Source organism: Lactuca virosa, chromosome 6 (genome assembly GCF_052849685.1).
Source record: "Lactuca virosa cultivar CGN04683 chromosome 6, Lactuca_virosa_CGN04683_v6, whole genome shotgun sequence".
Classification (NCBI taxonomy): Eukaryota; Viridiplantae; Streptophyta; class Magnoliopsida; order Asterales; family Asteraceae; genus Lactuca; species Lactuca virosa.
Genome location: NC_136431.1, coordinates 9,806,770 through 9,827,017, shown reverse-complemented (window position 1 = coordinate 9,827,017; position 20,248 = coordinate 9,806,770).

The window sequence follows — 20,248 nt, the reverse complement described above, 5'->3', positions numbered from 1 at the left end:
ACAACCTTTTTTAATATTTGTTTTCTTAATTTTTGGACGGTGTTTAGTTATTTTACAAAAGTTTTACAATATTCTATAGACAATTGTTTTTTATTATACTTATTTACAATAACGTTATAAAGTTATGTTACAATTTTAATACAAAAGTTTTAAACTTGGGATATAATTTTTAAAAATTACTCTGTCGTACAATTTTAGTATAATGTATTATAAATAAAAGTATTTTATAAATATTAAAAAAAATTATAATTTTTTATATGTTTTAACTAAAAATTGATAACTCCATACAACTGCTTTTAAGCTTTTTGTTAAAATGTATAAGAATACAAATTTTATGAGAGTTAAAAGCAATTGTTTAAAGTTGTAAAACAATATAAAAAAAATAAACTAAATTGTTATAACCAAAGTTTAAAGTGTTATATTAAAAAATATAAAACAAATTTATAACTCTTTTGTAAATTAGTTTAACAAGTAGTAAATAAAATATTATAAAATAATTTAAAAAAATAATTTAAAAATGAACTGCAAGGTATTAAGATTTATTTAAAAGGTTGTAAAAATTCTTAAAAGGTTTTAAAAAAGTTATAGAAATAAATTTGTAATTAAACTAAATTTAAAATGAATTTAGAATAAGATTTAGTGTTCACTAAATTTATAACAAAATTAAAATTTGTGAAAATATTAAATTAGAAAGAGATATAACTTATTCCACTTGATATGACAGCTAAATATACATAAAAGATGAATTAATTACTTTTTTGAAAAGTAAAATACATATGTTTATAATTTTGAATATATTTTGAAAAAATTATTTTCAAATTCAATAATAACCCTTTGAAAAATTAGGACATGAAAACTGGAAACATGTGACTTGTGAGCAATCCAATCCACCTTAAATCCACAATACATTTACAAATCAATTTTAAATTATTATTTTCCACCGACCTATAAAAAGACACATTTTTAAGTTTTCCACTCCATGTTTTGAAAACCGGACAGGACCGGCCGGTTCGACCGGTTCAACCGGGAACCGGTCCCGGATCCGTTTCTTAAAGGCCAAAAAACTAGTATTCATTTGAACCGGGGAAAACCGGTAAAAACCGGTCCGGTTGAATCGGTAAAACCGGTCAAAACCGGAAATTTAAAAAAATATTTATTTTTTTATTTTTTGTATTTTTTATATAATTAAATATAATTATGACATCATCCGGTTTTTCCGGTTTTTGAGACCGGTCCCACCGGTTGGACCACTTGAACCATCGAACCAGTAAGACGACCGGTTCGGTCTCCGGTCCGGTTTTCAAAACCTTGTTTCCACTTACTTTTCTACTGCTTTTGACATGTCATCTCTCAGACAGAAAAACACTCACTCTTTTGCGGATAGTACGAGAGCTATGTGTGGAACTATGGATCAATGATCATGAAATTCTTGAACATATATTGCACCGACCCACCGACATTCAAAACATGTTTCATCTATTTCAATCATTAACCTTTTTCACTTTACACGTTCCTAAAATTCTTGAACATATATCTAAAATTAAAGACTAATTAATCTTCATTTTAGTAAGAAGTGGTTTGCCCCGTCGTGTGTTGTGGCGGTGACATATATGTGACGAATAATGGTTGTATGTATTAAACATGTATAGAGTATTTAGCAAACATGTAACAATTATATCGAAACTTACATACAAAAAATTTACCAAAAATGACAACAACCAAAACGCAAAGACTATGCCGGACAAAAAGAAGTGCGTCGACACTTCAATTTAGATAAACACCACGAAAACATACATAAATTATACGTCTAAACAAAAAAATAAAAAATAAATAAAAATCGACTTTATACTGACGCGCACATAAAAACAAATAAGTAACACTTTTTTAAGTTAACCAACGGAAGCTCAAATACTAATAAAAAATGTATTATATGTGAATCGACCTATATATAGAAAACATATATAAAAGTAATCAAAAAAACATAAAAAAATAATAATAATAAGTCAAAACAAAGAAAAACTCGAATTTATAACGACACATATATAATAAAAGCAAGTATTTTTTTCTAAATAAATGAACGAAAGTTCTAAATTTACGTCGAATACATCGAAACGCTTACCGCCTTTAATTTATCCCGACACATACATAAAGAAAAACACACAAAAAATTAGTTGCTTTTAAGTTAACGAACGAAATTTGGTAAGGAAAATCAGATTATATATATACTACGGAGGATAACTATGAAAGTTTAAAAAATAGAAGGATGAAAGTGATATTTTAAAAAGTTCAGAAGTAAAAAAAATATCATTAAACAAAATAGAAAGATTGAAAGTGCATGAGTGTTCAAAGTAGATGGGTTGAAGGTGTCGGTGAATACAATCCGACACTATTTTCTAAAAGATGAATGTTTGTTTTTTAAAATTAAAAATACATAAATAATATTAAACCATATTGATCAATGATGATACTAAACAAACAAACAAAACATTAATTTTTAGAAGATAGTAAAAGATGATGATGATAGCGGCGACGTGGGGTGGCGTTGGTGGTGGTAATGGAGGTGATAACTATGGTGGAGGTGGTGGTGGGCGGTGATGCCGGCGGAGTAGGTGGTGGTAGAGGCGAAGATGATGGTGGTTGTTTCAATGACATAAGTGGTAGTAGGGTGGCAAATCGGGTCATCGTGCCGTGTTTTTCTCTGACACGACACGACACGACAATGTTTTATGTAACATAAACACGACACGATACGATTTCGGGTTTTTTTTAACTAACACGAAAACGAATCGATTAAAAAACGATAAACACCACACGACACGACAAATATAAGATGAAATAACAATTAATGTAATTAATTAATATTTATTCATACATAACACGAAAAACACGACAAAAAAATGTTAAATCTGTTGGATTAGTGTCTAAGTCCATAACTATTTTGGTATGTACTTGACCCGATTATGAGCATGGTCCTTTTGGGTTGCCTTCACCATAGCAATATGTAGGATAAATTAAGGAGAGAAATGTTTAATTATGATTTATTAATATATTATAAGAATAATATATTAAAGGAGAAATCATATTGTTTAATTAATATTAGTCAAGAATTAATTAAGAATTAATTTTGTGACTAAAAGAGATTAATTAAATTAAGGGGACTGATATTGTAATTATAAGATAGTTACAAAGTTGGGCTTAGGATCCATTAGATGGCAATGGACGAATTCTATATGGAGGACCATAAAGAAATCGTCCAAGGGCCTTCTGGAATGGTCCATGGGCTGCTTAGGGCTTAAGCAGTCAGATTAGGGTTTCCTAGTTGTAAACCCTAATAGCCTACATGTATATAAAGGACCCTTAAGCCTCAAAAACGTGGACAAGTAATCCTTTAGGGTTTCCAGCCGTTTTGGTGCCTCCTCTCTCCTCCCTCTTCATCCAAGTTGTTTAGTGGTGTTTGTGACTCCATTAGAGGTGCAACACTTAAGGCACTAAGCTTTCTGAAGCCAATCAAAGCAAGGATTGATTGTTATTGCTATATAACAATCAAAGGTAATTACTAAACCCTTATTTCAGTTCTTATTTGATAGATCTAGGGTTTGTAAGTCTTGGATTCATTGCATGTACAATAGAGAAACCTAGATCCAAGCATTAGGGTTTGTATGAGCACATAGGATTGTTCTTATGCATAAAACCCATCAGTGGTATCAGAGCCTTGATTGGTTTCTGTTGTATGTGATGCAATTGTCGTTTTTCTACTGAAAATCGTTTTTCTTGCCTCTGCCCGACTCAACTCGGCGAGTCAGTATCTGGACTCGGCGAGTTGGCCCTACTCGGCGAGTCCGGGAGTCTGACAAAGTATATTTCGGGATTTACTTGCTGTTTTGCTGTAGGATTGATGCCAAAATCGTTTTTTTTATAATAAAATCTGAATTTTATTGTATGTTAATGATTATCCTTACCAAAACAAAACATAATTTCAAATCTTTTGAATAATAGTTTCTTTATATGATAAATATAGATTATTCAAATTATTTGGTAATTATCTTGTGACTAAATTGGATTAGGTCAAATATAGATAATCACTAAATTAATTGTTTGATTTATATTATTTGTTATTTGATCCCTAGTAAGTTTGAATAGTTTCAAATTACTCCCTTTAGGTTTTATAGTTTAAATTTGAACTTAAAAGTTTTGTCTTTGAAATTTAAATAGTTAAACCCTAATGTTTTGAAAAGTTTCAAAACTTGCCCTCATGTTTTGGAATTTAAAATTTTGATTAAAAGTTTAATGTTGAAATATTTAAATTCTAAAACCTAATGTTTTGAAATGTTTCAAAACTTGCCCTCAAGTTTTGGAATTTAAAATTTTGATTAATAGTTTAATTATGTAATATTTAAATTCTAAAACTCTAGTATTTTGAAAAGTTCAAATTACACCCTCATGGTTTTGTTAAGTTAATTAAAAGTTTAATTAAAAGAGAAAGTTAATAAAACCACCTAGTATTTTAAAAGTGTAAAATACACCCTATACTATATATATGTAACATTAAAAGTCTAATATTATATATATATATATGAGTAAAGAGTCAGTCTTACCTTTAGTAGGCCTCATTCACGAAGCTGGTCTATAAGGGGTGTTTAAGGAAATTGCCTATAAAATGGCGATTGAATGGGTATCCACTCTTACCCACCGCACTCTTGACTAGTGGAGGGTCGTTAGCCGAACGGGTAGGATAGGACGAAACCTTCCATTATAAGTATAATGAAGTACAAAGTAACTAAATGCTTTTACAAATTCCCAATCTTAGTTACTTTAGGGCAAAATGTGAATTTGTATGCTAATCCATGGAATTACACTTCGTACCCTTGTCAAACGTTAGTGGAGCGTGTGTGGCTAACCGGCACACTAATTTGGGATTGACATTGGTGGTGAAGGGTGGCTCGATGTTTATCATAGATCAATGGAGCGTGTGTGGCTAACCGGCACATTGATTAGGTGATAGTAGCAATTGGGTGCACCACGTGATTCGTATGGTTATTCACACCTTGTTTGTGATCCTCGGCATCCCAGTCACAAATAGAAGGGCATAATCGAGATTAAACATGCCATTGAAAAGTTCAATGAATCTCAAAAGATCTAGGAGTTTCAATTCATTTAAAACTTAAAAGTCTTTTTCGTTTTTCATGGTGAAAATTGGTAAATCGTCATTTACCTACCTTCAAATATTCTGCAACTAGATTACGGCATCCCTCTTCTAGGTTGTAGAGTATTGTGTTGGATCCTAGCCTTGATGTTTCATTTGGGTGTTACATCAAGGACTCTTATCAACTAACTTGAATTTTCTCCCGTTTTGTAGATGTCTAAATCTTACAATGGTCTTCCCAAGTCCCTTGGAACAAGCTTTCCAAATGAAGATGACATTCCACGATACGATCAAGGAAATGAGAGTCATGCTTCACTTCCTCCACCTCCTCCAATTATTCTCCCTAACCCGCAAGTTCAAGCTCACTCAAGCCCTTTTGGCAAGTAAACACGAAGATGGGAAACCTGTGTGTGCACACATCTTAGAGATGAAGTCACACATTGATAGGTTAAGGATGATGGGTGTCGATATCTCAGAAATGTTGGCTGTTGACTGAGTTCTTCAGTCACTTCCTGAATCATATAGTGAGTTCGTTAGAGAGTACTATATGATGGACCATGACATGACCCTCATTGATTTATACCTATTTGCTTATAGCTGCTGAATCAGAAATGATTTGGCGTGCTGATCAAGCAAATTTGTCTGGCAAATCAAACTCCCAAACTTCAATAGACATTGAAAATGGTGACATTGGAAATCCAGAAAAGGTAAATTCTGAGATAGTTCATTGTGCCATTCCAAAAGAGTCCATCTGCTTCTACTGCCAAGAGAAGGGGCATTGGAGACGAAGCTGCCCTGTTTACCTGAGAGATCTAAGAGATGGGAGAGTCAAGACGTATGGCTTTACTTCAGGTAAAATCTATTAACTAACTCTATAAGTTCCTATTCTTTGATTCTTAATACATGATGTGATAAGATTACATTTTGATGTTTTTGCAGGATCGAAGAAAAGAGAGGAAGCTTAAGGCAGAAGCGTGCTGAATCTGATCATGAAGAAATGGATTTCGATCGCATGGACTCGAGGATCAGATTTTTGAGCTGCTACTCTAGAGTTAGGATAGACTGATAAGAAATATGTAATAACATAGTTTTTCAGTTGAATTACATTGTAAGGACAAGTTTTTCCGCAATAAAATAAATTTTGATTTTGTCTTATTTATTTATCCTTGCAATGGTGTGTATGAAAAATTGATGTTTAATTGTTTCTATAATGGATTTGATTCTCAATTATGTTATTTGTGGAAATGTCGAGAATTTGCCAAATAAGGGAAGATTCTCATCGCCCAAGTTTCAGTTGGACAGAAACTTGGAATCATGGAACTTGGTTGCGTGATGAATGAGAAACTTCATATTTGGAAATTAGACTAATTCTTTGACAAAGTGTCAAGAGAAGGACTAGGAGATCGAGTACACTAGGTTGTGCGTTGATCAAGTCCACCACAAGAGTGATAAAGATATTCGTCATGATTTACTAAAGTTTAGTAAATATGGTTATACTTATAAGATTAAGTATAATTCTGAGTTGATTGAAAGAGTTTCAATCAATAACAGAACGAATAAGAAGAATCAAGTAGGCAGAAAGATAAAAGTTTCTCTAAGAAGGGAGAGTACCTTTTATTGTGTTTTATGATAAGTCTTAATGATTAAGAACCATATCTCAATTGATCCTCTAAGTGAGTCTTAGTGAAGTTGCATGTCTAAGAAGAGGAATCGAGAATTGTAGAAATGGTTAAATCAAGAAGTCAATCATACTTCGTTCCAATATCAAGTCTTAGAGTCAAGATTCTGACATGAGTGACAAGTCTTAAGTAGGTTTATAACACTCGATAAATGTGGAATTTGGAAAAGTTTTCTTATTCTTGCACATTTGAAATTGGTAAGTTGTGATGTCTTGGATAAGACAAAGACCAACCAGGACCAATTGTGTGAAGTGTTAAACTTGACAAAAGGCTACACTAACTCTTGAATATTTGTTTGTCAAGAAATGTTTCTTGACAAGAGAATTTTATATGTCAAGGAGTCAACGGGAGTTTTAATGGTCTTGAAAAGTTTCAAGAACAAATCAAGAGTAAACCTAGTTGATCATCACTAGCACACGACTTGAGGTTTAAAGCCTATCGTGGATGACATACTCTTTTTCTGTGCCATTCCAATTGAGTTAATTATGCGTGTGAGTTCTATGAGTTCTCATTTGAATGCATAAAGACAAAGCACCTTGATCAATGGAAAGTACATTGATATGAAAGGGTGAGTTGCTTGGAAGACATGGTGGGCATTCATGTTACCATGAGGCAAGAAATCAAGATTGAACAAGTTCAGTCCATATGGTTTTGGATTTGTCGCAAACTTTCGTTTTGACAAATTCACATGGATAGGAACACATACATCATAAAATCTAAGTGTCATAAGGTTTTCCTCCTTCATGAAAATGATTGTGAGGAAATGCTTTCACTAAGAGAGATTTTAAGAAGATAGCAATTGTGAAAATTGTATTCTCAAATTCGATTATGATTACGGCATCCCTTTTCATAGTTCGAATTGTGAGATTTGGCAATTGATCTGAACATTTGGGACTTAGTAACATAAATTCTGAATTGTTTAGACACACATGTGAGCTATCTAAGGCAAAGGTGTATGAGCTTAAAAAGCTTAGATAAAGGCTTATCAAAGCATTAGGTATTAGAAATATGAACTTAAGGAATTCAATAAGCATTGTTTTCTAGAAGGTCAATTGTTTTCTGAATACATGTCAAAGCTAGTGGGAGCATAAGTGTTATGCTGGTAAGAAAATAATCATCATGTTAGTGGGAGCATGATTATTATGGTAAGTATTGCAAGTTAGCAATATTAATTATAGAAAACAAAGATTCATTTTGCAAAGTTGCAAGGATTGAAAAGTTGTTTTGCTATAATTAAGGGAGAGAATATTATACTTCGTTTCAAAATTCTAAAGCTTAGATCGAGAAATGTTAATAAATGTAGTCAAGGATACATAGTGCATTCTCAAAATTCGATTATGATTACGGCATCCCTCTTCATAGTTCGAATTGTGGGAACAGGGCACATAAAATATTATGGCAGAAGGATGATGAAGTATCATGTCTTTATGTGAGACATTATGCATCGTGTCCAATACGCTTCGAGTATAGGATCGATTGCATATGCTATAATATTAGACCATTCTATAATTTTCCAAATGCCTAGGGCATTAAGAGGGAAAAAGGAACTAGAATCGGTTTTGACTAAAATAATTAAACAACTATCAAAGGATGATCTGAGGTTCACTGAGGATTTGTCACTTGTGAGTAGTTGGAAGTATAGTATTGGATGGACTATATTGACATTATTATGAATAGATAGGATTCTATTAAGAATGAGTTGTCATATGGCAAATATGGAAATGTTTCCATTAATGGGAGTTGGATATTAAGAATCTATGTAGATTAGAAACTTTTATGCAAAAGGATGTTCAAAGAAATGTACTTTGAGTGAGAGACATCACATCTATAAAATTGTTTTGTAACAATTTCTGATAGAGAACTTAGTAATGTCATTAGCCAAGTCCTAGTGACTTTTGTGCTATGACTTTACGAAAGGGTCGTTGCATAAAATGTTAGAATCTAACATATTCTAATAGTGGCAAGAACCTTGTATTCTTACACTAATGATAAGGATTAGGGATTGTGAAATGAGTTTCATTGGAAAAGGTTTTCAATTGATCTAATTTTACAAAGTATGGACCATAGGAAACCAAAGTGTGCATGCTTGGAGCATGGGACAATTGTGGTTATAATTCGAGTAATAAGTTGAGTTTCTGAAACAGTAAGCAATGAATAATGAGTAATCAATATGGTGTTTAAATAAAAGTGTTTTATTTACGCTCAAAAAGTTTTGGGACCATATATGATTAATATTATTATTGCGTTTCACTTTGCATGTTTTGACTTCCAGAATAACTGGGTTATTCGAACCTCCACAGTCGGTCATACGTTGGAAGTAGGTATGAAGGAAGACTGTCATGAATCTGTCTGTAGATTGTCTAAAGTGTTTAGACATAGCACAAGTTTGCTGCAGAGTTCATGAGTGCTTTGATAAGATTAAAGTATTGGATCAAACCCACGCTCACTAGAATCACTTCATGGTTTTATCACGAGTGATTGGTGAGACGATAACATTGTATATTCTTGAAACCGAGACGTGTGAGTTGTTATTTGCTGGTCGGTTGCACATTGATGATAAGTCAACGCACCAGTAACTTGGTGTTATAAAACTTATTGTTGTGTGTGATTCGATTAGTAGGTGCAAGCAAGCATTTGAGTCAAAGTTTATCCATTCCTTTTACCCAAAGTGGGATAAAAGCGATATATGTGGGCCCCTCGATGATTTAGTGATGACAAAGGAAAGTGCTCGGCCGGGCCAGGACTAATTTGATTTGTTCAATTAGTCAGTCGTCATAAATCGGAAATCAGGAAACGACACATAGACTGAGAGAATGATTTCAATCCATGTCTCATATCTATACGATATCTTGTAGAATGGAGGAATATATGATCCCTTATCTAAAGGACACGCGTATCTGATAAGATCAGAGTTGACAGCGGCTTTTGAAAGCTACGATTGCTGATCAGGTTCTGAAGTTATGCAAAATAGTTATTAGACTTATCCAAGTGGGAGACTGTTGGATTAGTGTCTAAGTCCATAACTATTTTGGTATGTACTTGACCCGATTATGAGCATGGTCCTTTTGGGTTGCCTTCACCATAGCAATATGTAGGATAAATTAAGGAGAGAAAGGTTTAATTATGATTTATTAATATATTATAAGAATAATATATTAAATGAGAAATCATATTGTTTAATTAATATTAGTCAAGAATTAATTAAGAATTAATTTTGTGACTAAAAGAGATTAATTAAATTAAGGGGACTGATATTGTAATTATAAGATAGTTACAAAGTTGGGCTTAGGATCCATTAGATGGCAATGGACGAATTCTATATGGAGGACCATAAAGAAATCGTCCAAGGGCCTTCTGGAATGGTCCATGGGCTGCTTAGGGCTTAAGCAGTCAGATTAGGGTTTCCTAGTTGTAAACCCTAATAGCCTACATGTATATAAAGGACCCTTAAGCCCCAAAAACATGGACAAGTAATCCTTTAGGGTTTCCAGCCGTTTTGGTGCCTCCTCTCTCCTCCCTCTTCATCCAAGTTGCTTAGTGGTGTTTGTGACTCCATTAGAGGTGCAACACTTGAGGCACTAAGCTTTCTGAAGCCAATCAAAGCAAGGATTGATTGTTATTGCTATATAACAATCAAAGGTAATTATTAAACCCTTATTTCAGTTCTTATTTGATAGATCTAGGGTTTGTAAGTCTTGGATTCATTGCATGTACAATAGAGAAACCTAGATCCAAACATTAGGGTTTGTATGAGCACATAGGATTGTTCTTATGCATAAAACCCATCAAAATCATGTTAATTTCGTATCAAATTTTGAACACGAACACGACACGGCACGTCGTCATGTTTTTTAAACACGACATGAACACGAATTCGAATTTCAGTTTCATCTCAATTTTGTTTCGTGTCGTGTATTTTTGTCGTGTCGTATAATCAATTGCCACCCCCAAATGGTAGTCATGGTGGCAGAAAAAAAAATATCATATTAGTGTTATAACTTGAAGATGTCTTCTAAAATCATAAGCTTTTTTTGTTTTTTAAGAAAAGAAGTGACACGTCGTTTTATATTTGCGGTGTTTTAAAATTTACCTGCATGCAGATATGGAAAGTCATGCAGACCTTTTTCTTAGAAACAAACACCTAACAAAACATTGGTCGTGGATCATGACTCAAAGTAACATTATCATTGTAAAATAGGTCATTTAAACTTCAAATGTGTTGAAATGGTCCAAGTAGTACATTAGACTAAAACATAAGTTGAGGGAATGATTCATTTAATAGGAAAGACAAGATTAAGTCTAAAATCTCTCTCTTTTAAGAATCGCAAGAATCTGTTTATGAAGATTTGCAGGCTTGAAGATCGATCTTGAGAAAAAAACAACCACTCATCTAAATATATCTTTTAAGGAAACACAGGGATTTAAATGCTTACATATTTATGTTTGAAGATCAATTTTGAAGAATCTAGGGATTCAAATCCATCTTAAGAACATAACTTGGATAGAGATGTGTTTATAGAGCATCTTTTGCACCTGATCCGTTCATCTCAAGAACACATTTTTTATTGGGTGGTTTGAAAAAATGATCTTAATTTTTTATGAGGAGTTGATTCATTGTGTGTTTCTAGAAATCAAGTTTGTATGTTCTAGAAAACTGATTTTAATTTTTGATAAGTAATCGATTCACCTCGTGGGATAATCTTATAAATAAAATTCAAGTCCATATATGTAAAGTTGTTATATGAAGTACAATAATCAATTTGAAAATTTTAAGTGTAGAGTCGCCGGAGGTAAAATGTCGTTGGAGAAGATGATCGATGATGAAAAATCATCGGAAACCAGCTATCAACGGTTATTAGTAATAGGTTATAAGCAACTAATATGAGTTTAATTAAATATCATTTAAAAAATAACTAAATATATAAAAGAATCATAGTTCATAACCCTACAAAATGATATGAAATTGATATCTATGAATTATTGTGAAAATGACGAGTCAAATCGATATAAAAATGACCCGATGTCGAGAAATGATGCATGATGGGAGCTGGCCACCTGGGTGCACGAATGGTACAAGTACAGTTGTACATTCAGCTACTAATTGGGTTAGGAGACTGGACCCTAGTGATACAAATGAATCTGGGCTGGGCCCAACTTTTATTTTTTTATGTGATTTTATATTTTTATTTGCTAGTATATATTCGAGAAAGTTATATTATATTTCATGTTTTGAATTAAGCAAAAAGCAGAATTATAAATAAAACATTGATTATTTAGATAATTGAACGAACAAAAATAAAACAATAACAAAGTCTCGCCTCTTTCGTAAGGGGATATTTTATTTATGCTTTTTTTATTATCTACTTAAAAACAAAGTGTTTTAACTTTTATACACCTCATATTAATTGAAGAAAAAGAATCAACGATGTAAAAAATCAAAACATCTTACTTTTAGATAGATAAATTAAAAAAAAAACACCGGTAGAAATACATCTCACAAAGATAAATGGTCGGCGGGAGCTGTTTTCAGAAAAATGTCCAGCAAACAAAAAATAAAATTAATCGCCCTAGATGATATCTTATTACATAATAAAACGTCAGACCAACATAAAATATATAAAAAAATAAAAAAATTCTTAATCAAATTAATAATGTTCGTGACTAGTGGGGAGATTAGAGAAATGAACGACTTGCTTGATTAAGTTTAAGTTAACTGTAAAGTTTTAAAATTTGTTTTGGAACGAAATAAAATTATGTTAACTAAGAATTAATAATATTATTTTACTTATTACTTTAATAGAAGAGTATCTTTAATGTTATTATATATTATGTTTCAACTAAACCACAATTAAAAAGCCAAAACTACATGCTATTTATTTAAAAAAAAAAAATTGACATATAAAAAATTAGTTGGTTTATTTCTTTAAGCAATTTTAATTAATATATATTTGTATATCTATGTATCTATATATCTTTATTTTTATCTTTATAACTCTTATAAAAGATATCATCTAAATCAATATGGTTCAAGATAAATGATCTATCTTGTACCATATTTATTTGAAACTTTCATCTTCTTAACCTATTCTAATTAAATGTATGGTTAAATGATATGTTTTACATATATAAGAACATTATTTTCATGTTTTGTTGCTCGAATTTTCTTTTCTTTTCTTTCATTTATTGTTATATGTTAGGAAATTATTTGGGTTTTACTTGTAAGTAGGCAAGTTTACCTTGTCCTACATTGGTGGGTGGAAGAAACAAAAAGGAGTTTATAAGGTTTTTCTCTAGTTAGTCTTTTAAAGGTTTTAGTGGACTATAGATGGGTCAAACCCCCACACGCGCCTAGCCTAGCCGTGGCACAATTTGGGTGCACTTTGCATTTCACATGTCGTAGAGGATCTTTTATTTTTAGCGAGGTTCGGTCTGGGTCGGGTCGGATCAGGTTTGACAAACCACGTCAGAGAGTTGACCGGTGTTGACTTCGTGGATGAGGAGACAAAATCTTTTGTAACCTTTTATTTTTAGCGAGGTTCGATCTCGGTCGAGTCGGATCAGGTTTGACCAACCACGTCAGAGAGTTGACCGGTGTTGACTTCGTGGATGAGGAGACAAAATCTTTTGTAACACCAGTTCCAGTTATATATTTCTTTTGTGTTCTTAGCATTTAAGATTTCAAAAATGGGATTTTAGGTGGCCACAACATGGTGGTGATGACACCACGACGTTGACTCATCCGATAAGAACGCGCCTTTTTTTGGACACCACGACGTGGCAAGGTCTTGGCCACGACGTTACATATTGAAATCTTTACACTTCAGACCGAACCTCGCAGACAATCAACACAGCTTAATCCATTTAGCGAGGTTCGGTCAACATATGTATTGGACATGTATATCCATAAAGAAAAGATTTTTATGATGTATTTAGGTGTAAGAAAGCCTCTTGGAAAGTATGGATGAGTGGCTTAAGGGATTAAGTGCCTAATCCATTTAGTTGGCCAGAATAGATGCCATGACGTGGTGGTTTGATCACCACAACGTGGTGATAGGCATTCTTGCGACGCTTTTGTCGTGAGGCTACCACGACGTGGCATATGCATAGCCACGATGCAATGGTCAGGTGAGGTTGACTTTGAGCGTTGACTTTTTAACCAAGTTGACTTTTGGTCAACTTGAGGGTTTTTAGGCTATAGATTGAGGATGTGCCTCTAATTGTTGTATAGGTGGCTCGTAGAACCCCTCTTTGTTTCGTGTGAGCTGTGTTGATTGGCTGCTAGCCTACGAGGTGAGTTTTCTCACTATACTTTGTACTACATTATGTATCCTTTGTGTGTTAGGATGTTGGTTTGCTGTAGTGATCTATTAAATTGATAGATCTGTTCTGATTATCTGTTTTTGTTGGTTATTGTTGTTTGCATATGTTGACATATTGTGGTTGGGTTGAGGCGACCCTACTTTATATTATAGACCACGATACCCAGGCGGTCCAGTTGTTACTGTAGAGCGGTCCAACTATATGTTGTAGGCTCAGGAGAGCGGTCAAGTTGATATTGTAGGCTCAGGAAAGCGATCCAGCCATTGGATGTAGGCTTAAGAGGTGGGCCAACCATGTGTTGTAGGCTTAGTGTGCATGCATTATATGTATATTGTTGTGTGGGGTATTTTGGGGAACACACAAAGCTTTGGCTTACAATTATGGATATAAATGTTTCAGGTAGTACGGAGGATCGGGAAAGACGAAATCTTGACTGTACACCTTATCCAGTGGTTGATATGGTTTTTGACAGATACTATGTTTTGATACTCTGATTTTATGATATGGTTGTGAAACAATAATTTGATGACTTATGTTTTATGGAAAAATGGTTTATTTTCTTTTTAAAATGAAAATTTTTACTAGGGTTTTTGGTACGTTACACCTTTTAGAATCCTCTGGAAAGATCGACTAGACTTTAAGTTTGAATTCAGATAAAAAGCAGACAATGATATCTGATTCGAAATTCAAACTACCATGTGTCAGCATGTGAGAGGCCATATGTACACCATGTGTAACATCCCAAAATATGGTCCCAAAATTTTTATTTTTAAATTAGGTAAAATAGTATTTCCAAATATCATCCATACATTTCAAACAAATCCAATGTATCAAATGTCATAGAGTCAGAGTAAAGTATCATATGCGGAATCCCAATGATGTGTGCGATGCAGTCAACCCGAGCTCTTCCCCTTGGAACTGGAAGTACCTGAAACGTAAACTGAAAACCATAAGCACAAAGCTTGGTGAGTTTCCCAAAGTACCACATACCATACATATAATAACATACAATGGGCCCCGCCCTGTCTTCGGGCCTCGCCCGGCATCGGACCCCATCAGACATCGGGCCCCGCCCGGCATCGAGCCCCACTCGGTAATAGTTTGGGCCCCGTTCAGCATACATATATCATATAATAAGTAATCACACACATGCAATAATCACAAAGATACATAGCATACAGATGGTCATTGGGCCCCGCTCGGCAAGCATATAAACACATAACTCATGCAAGAGTCACGAAGACATCTAACATACTAACATAATATAACATGGGTCGGCGTTAGTGCCTTCGACCCACCAAACCTAGTGAGTAGGACTCACCTCGAATGCTGAACGATAGTTGAATAGGTCTCGGCTCCAAATTCCTTAGATACAACTCAAAATGTCCCAATACCCCTTATATGTCAAACTTGGTCAAAGACAGAAGTCAAAGGTCAAGGTCAACGGCCCGAGTTGACCTAACACGTCGTGTCGTCCTTCAACACGTCGTGTTTATCCATCAACTACAAAGTCGGGAAAAACCAAGCCAACATGCCGTGTTCGCCAGAAATCCAACAGCTTAATACATTAAGTTGTCTTTATCGAATCTAAGAGCTCCAAAGCTCAGATCTCAACCAAAATGATATCTAGAAGGGTAAAGTTTCCAACTTTACCCCTAGGATCCACCAAATGGGTCAAAACACAAACCCTAGGCTCATTAGAGTGAGGGCTTAACCCATTAAGCTCTTAATCTTCAAAGACATAACTCCAAATGCAGATCTGACACCCAAGAGCTGGAAAACCACGTAAAGTTGCCAACTTTACGTTCATGCATGCCAAAAAGAAGCCCTAAAGCTCAAGAAGGGATTAATAAAGGACTTAATGCATGAATGAGACCTAGAACCTTATAAAGCTTGCAACTTTAAGCCAAAGGAGGCCACAAAATGGCCAGATCTAACAGGACAACCCATGAAACACTTAACTCCTAAGTCATTCCATCCATGAGCCCAAAAAACGTAACAAAATCCCATAAGAGGAGATCTAAACAACAACAAAGCAAGGTATGAACTTGATACCTCCAAGAGACTGCAACAAGTGGTGAGATTTTGGATCTATGGCCTTCCTTCCATGCTAGGCACCTTCAAACTCCAAAGCTCCTTCAAATGATCACAAAAATCCACAAAATCCACTCAAAACTTCAAGATCATCACCAAGGAAAGCTCAAAACTCGATTTAGGGTTTTAAATAACAAAGGAGGCTGGTAAGGAGGTCGTTCAAGGGGACTTAAAGCCTTTAAATAGGGTGCAACACCCTAAAAATTAGGGTTTCCTTCCCAGCTACCAACACGCCGTGTTGAGGCACTTCAACACGACGTGTTGGTTCTTTAAACTCCGGGGCCAAGGACATCTCGACACGTCGTGTTAAGGCTCCAACACACCGTGTCCCAAATAGAAACATAATACTTGGAAAATAAAAATCATACCGGGAAATCAAGCGTTACACCCTGTCTGATTTTTTGGGGGGGCCTTTAGGGTTACGTTTCACTATAAATAAGGCCTCTCAGGTTCTATTTACAACACATGGAATTCGAAGCTCTTTCATCTCTCTCAAGTAATCATATATTTCTTCTTTTTGGAGTATTTACTTTGCATTTATCATTTTCCGTAGTACTTGGAAAAGCGATAAATATGCATTAAATCCTAAGGTTTTACTCTATAGCTTATAGTCCTAGAAGAGAAGTGAAAACCTTTACAGATAGGAGACAGATCCATGTAGGTTTCTACAGACAACTCGTTTTAAAACAAGAAAAGAAAGACTATGTCCTCGAATCACAAGTCCCAAAATAACCACCTTTTGTCCCAAAGGATGCACATGATGCTTGGCTTAAGCATGCAGATGATTCACTTGATGTTTCATGCCTTATGCTTGCCACCATGATTCCTGATCTTCAGCGGGATCTGGAACTCTTCATTGCCTTTGACATCATCGAACATCTCAAGCATATGTTTGGTCAGCAAGCTAGGACTGAAAGATTTGAAACTGTTCGAGCCCTTATATAATTGGGCAAATGTCATATTAGCCCATCAAACTTGTCGTGTTTGTTTTAAAAGGTCACTAAACTATTTTTTTTGCACATTAAGGAAACTAACTCTCATATGACCGTTTAGTTACGTCCTTTTACCGATTGTAAAAGGTTTAAAGCATACTTTGGTGATGTGGCCTCCATAGTGGTGTCTGTTGACGATGTTAGGGTTTTTAGAACTTTTGGGGGGGGGGGGTTGGTAACACGATAACATATGTTTTCATATGAACAACTTTATCCAATGCATAAACTACATATTGTTGGATTAGTGTCTAAGCCTGTAACTATATTTGGTAAGTACTTGACCCGGTTGTGCATGGTCCTTTTGGGTTGCCTTCACCATAGCAACTTAACAGGGTGATTTATAAAGAGAGAAGAGATTATTATATTAATATATTATGAGAATAATATATTAAAGAAATAATAATATTATTTAATTAATATTAGTCATAAATTAATTAGGAATTAATTTGGTGACTAAAAGAGGTTATTTGAATAAAAGGGCTTAAACTGTCAAATGTGTGATAGTTGAGTTTTGGGCTATGAATCCTTATAGATCTTAGGGTGGCCGAATTTAGGGTTAAGATATCCTTGAATTCGTCCAAGCCTCATATCTAGAAGGATCTTTGGATTGCTTAGGGCCTAAGTTATTCAATTAGGGTTAAGGATGTAACCCTAGTAGCTCATAGTATAAAAAGACCCTTAGGGTTGGAGAAATTGGATACCTTGCTTCCTTGGGAACCCTAGAGCCGATTTCTACACCTCTCCTCTCTCTCCAAATCATCCTCTTGCTAGTTGGTGTTTGTAAGCCATTAGAGGAGTGACAATTGTGACTCTAAGCTCCAAGAACAAGAAGATTCAAGCAAGCAACTTAAGGTATTCTTCTAGATCTCATTTCATATGTTATGATTCAATTGTTTACACTAGATCTAGCATTGTAAGCCTTGGATACATTGCATGTTCAATTAGAGAAACCTAGATCCAAGCATTAGGGTTTGCATGTGCACATAGAAAAGTTCTTATGGCTCAAACCCATCAGTGGTATCAGAGCTTAGATTGATTTCTATTGAATTGATGTTTTAATTGATTGTACATGAAAAAATCGTTTTTTTGTGCCCCTGACTGACAGACTCGGCGAGTCCCATTGTGGACTCGGCGAGTAGGATGAACTCGGCGAGTCCATAATGGAACTCGGCGAGTCCGAGCGTCAGTCAGAGCAGATTTCGGGATTTCTTGCTGTTTTGCTTGAGGATACTTGCCTTAATTGTTTTGGGTCATTAAATTATGAATTTTATCATATATTTGAGTATATCTTTGACCAAACAAAAGATAATTACCATTTGATTGAATAATAATTTCCTTATATGATAATAATTGATTATTTGAATTAAATTGGTAAATAGTCTTGCAAGTAATATTGACTAGGTCAAATTTAGATAATCATTAAATTAATTAGTTGATTTATATTATTTGCTATTTGATCCTTTATGTTTTGAAAAGTTCAAAACTTGTCCTCAAGTTTTGAAATTTAAGTTTTGTAATTAAAAGTTTAATTTGAACTAATTAAATTTCAAACCTTAGAATTTTACAAGTTTTAAAATTCAACCATATACTTATAATATTATAAGATTAATATATATATATATATATATATATATATATATATATATATATATATATAACTTAAATGCTAGTCTTACCGTTAGTAGACCCCATTCACGAAGCCAATCTATAAGGGGGGTATAAGGTTATAGCCTATAAAATGGCCGTTTAATGGGTGTCCATTCTCACCCACCGCTTCCTTGATTGGTGGAGGGTCGTTAGCCGAACGGGTAGGATCGGGCAAACCGTTCCTCATTAAAAGTATAATGAATCTATATTAAGTAACTAAATGTTTTTACAAAATTCCCAATCTTAGTTACTTTAGGCAAAATTGAATTGATGCAATTCCATGAAATTACACTTTGTACCATTGCTAAGACGTTAATGGAGCGCGTGTGGCTAACCGGCACATTAATTGGGTTCTAAGCAAAGGTGGCAAAGGGTGACTCATTGTTTGTTATAGTTCGATGAAGCGTGTGTGGTTAACCAGCACATCGAATAGGTAACTGTAACAATAAGGGCACCATGTACATTTGCATGGTTATTCACACCCACTTTGTGATCCTCGGCATCCCAGTCACAAACGAGAGGGGCATATCGAGATTTAAACATGCCATTGAAAAGTTCAATGTATCTCAAAAGATCTAGGAGTTTTCAATACATTTAAAATTTAATTTCTTTTTCGTTTTTCATGGTGGAGAATTAGTGAATCGACATTCACTTGCCTTCAAATGATTTACTTATTAGATTACGGCATCCCTCTTCTAATTTGTGAATAATGTTGTTGGTTCCTAGCCCTGATTTTTCATTTGGGTGATTAATTTGGGGAATTCATTTCTAATCAACTTTGTTCTTTTTCCATTTCAGATGTCGAACGCAAACAACAACGCTTCTGGGTCAAACTCCTCTGGTTCATTCTCACTCATGAACTTGTGTAGGAAAGTGATCTTCGATGGGACCAATTTCAGTAATTGGATCCGCAACATTCGCATGGTCACTCGTTACGAGGACAAAGAATATATCCTCGACGAGAAGCTAAAGGAGATTGATATCAAAACTGCTACTGCCGATGAGATCGCGGCCTACGAGGCCCATGAGCGTGATGCCACGAAAGTCCATTGCATCATGCTCGCGACTATGACTGCTGAACTCCAAAAGTCCTATGAGGACAAGTACCCCTATGAGATGCATCAGGACCTGCTGGAACGCTACCACCAGAGCGCCAGGCAAGAGAGGTATGAGATCATCACTTCGATGATCACTACCAAAATGGGTAATGGAGAGTCCCTTACTGCCCATCTACAAAAGATGCAGAGATATGTTGATCGCCTGCTGAAGTTAAATGTGAACTTCGATGAAGAGCTAGCAATCGACATTATCCTTCACTCATTGCCTTCCTGCTATAGCCAGTTCCGCATGACCTACCATATGAATAAGGAAGA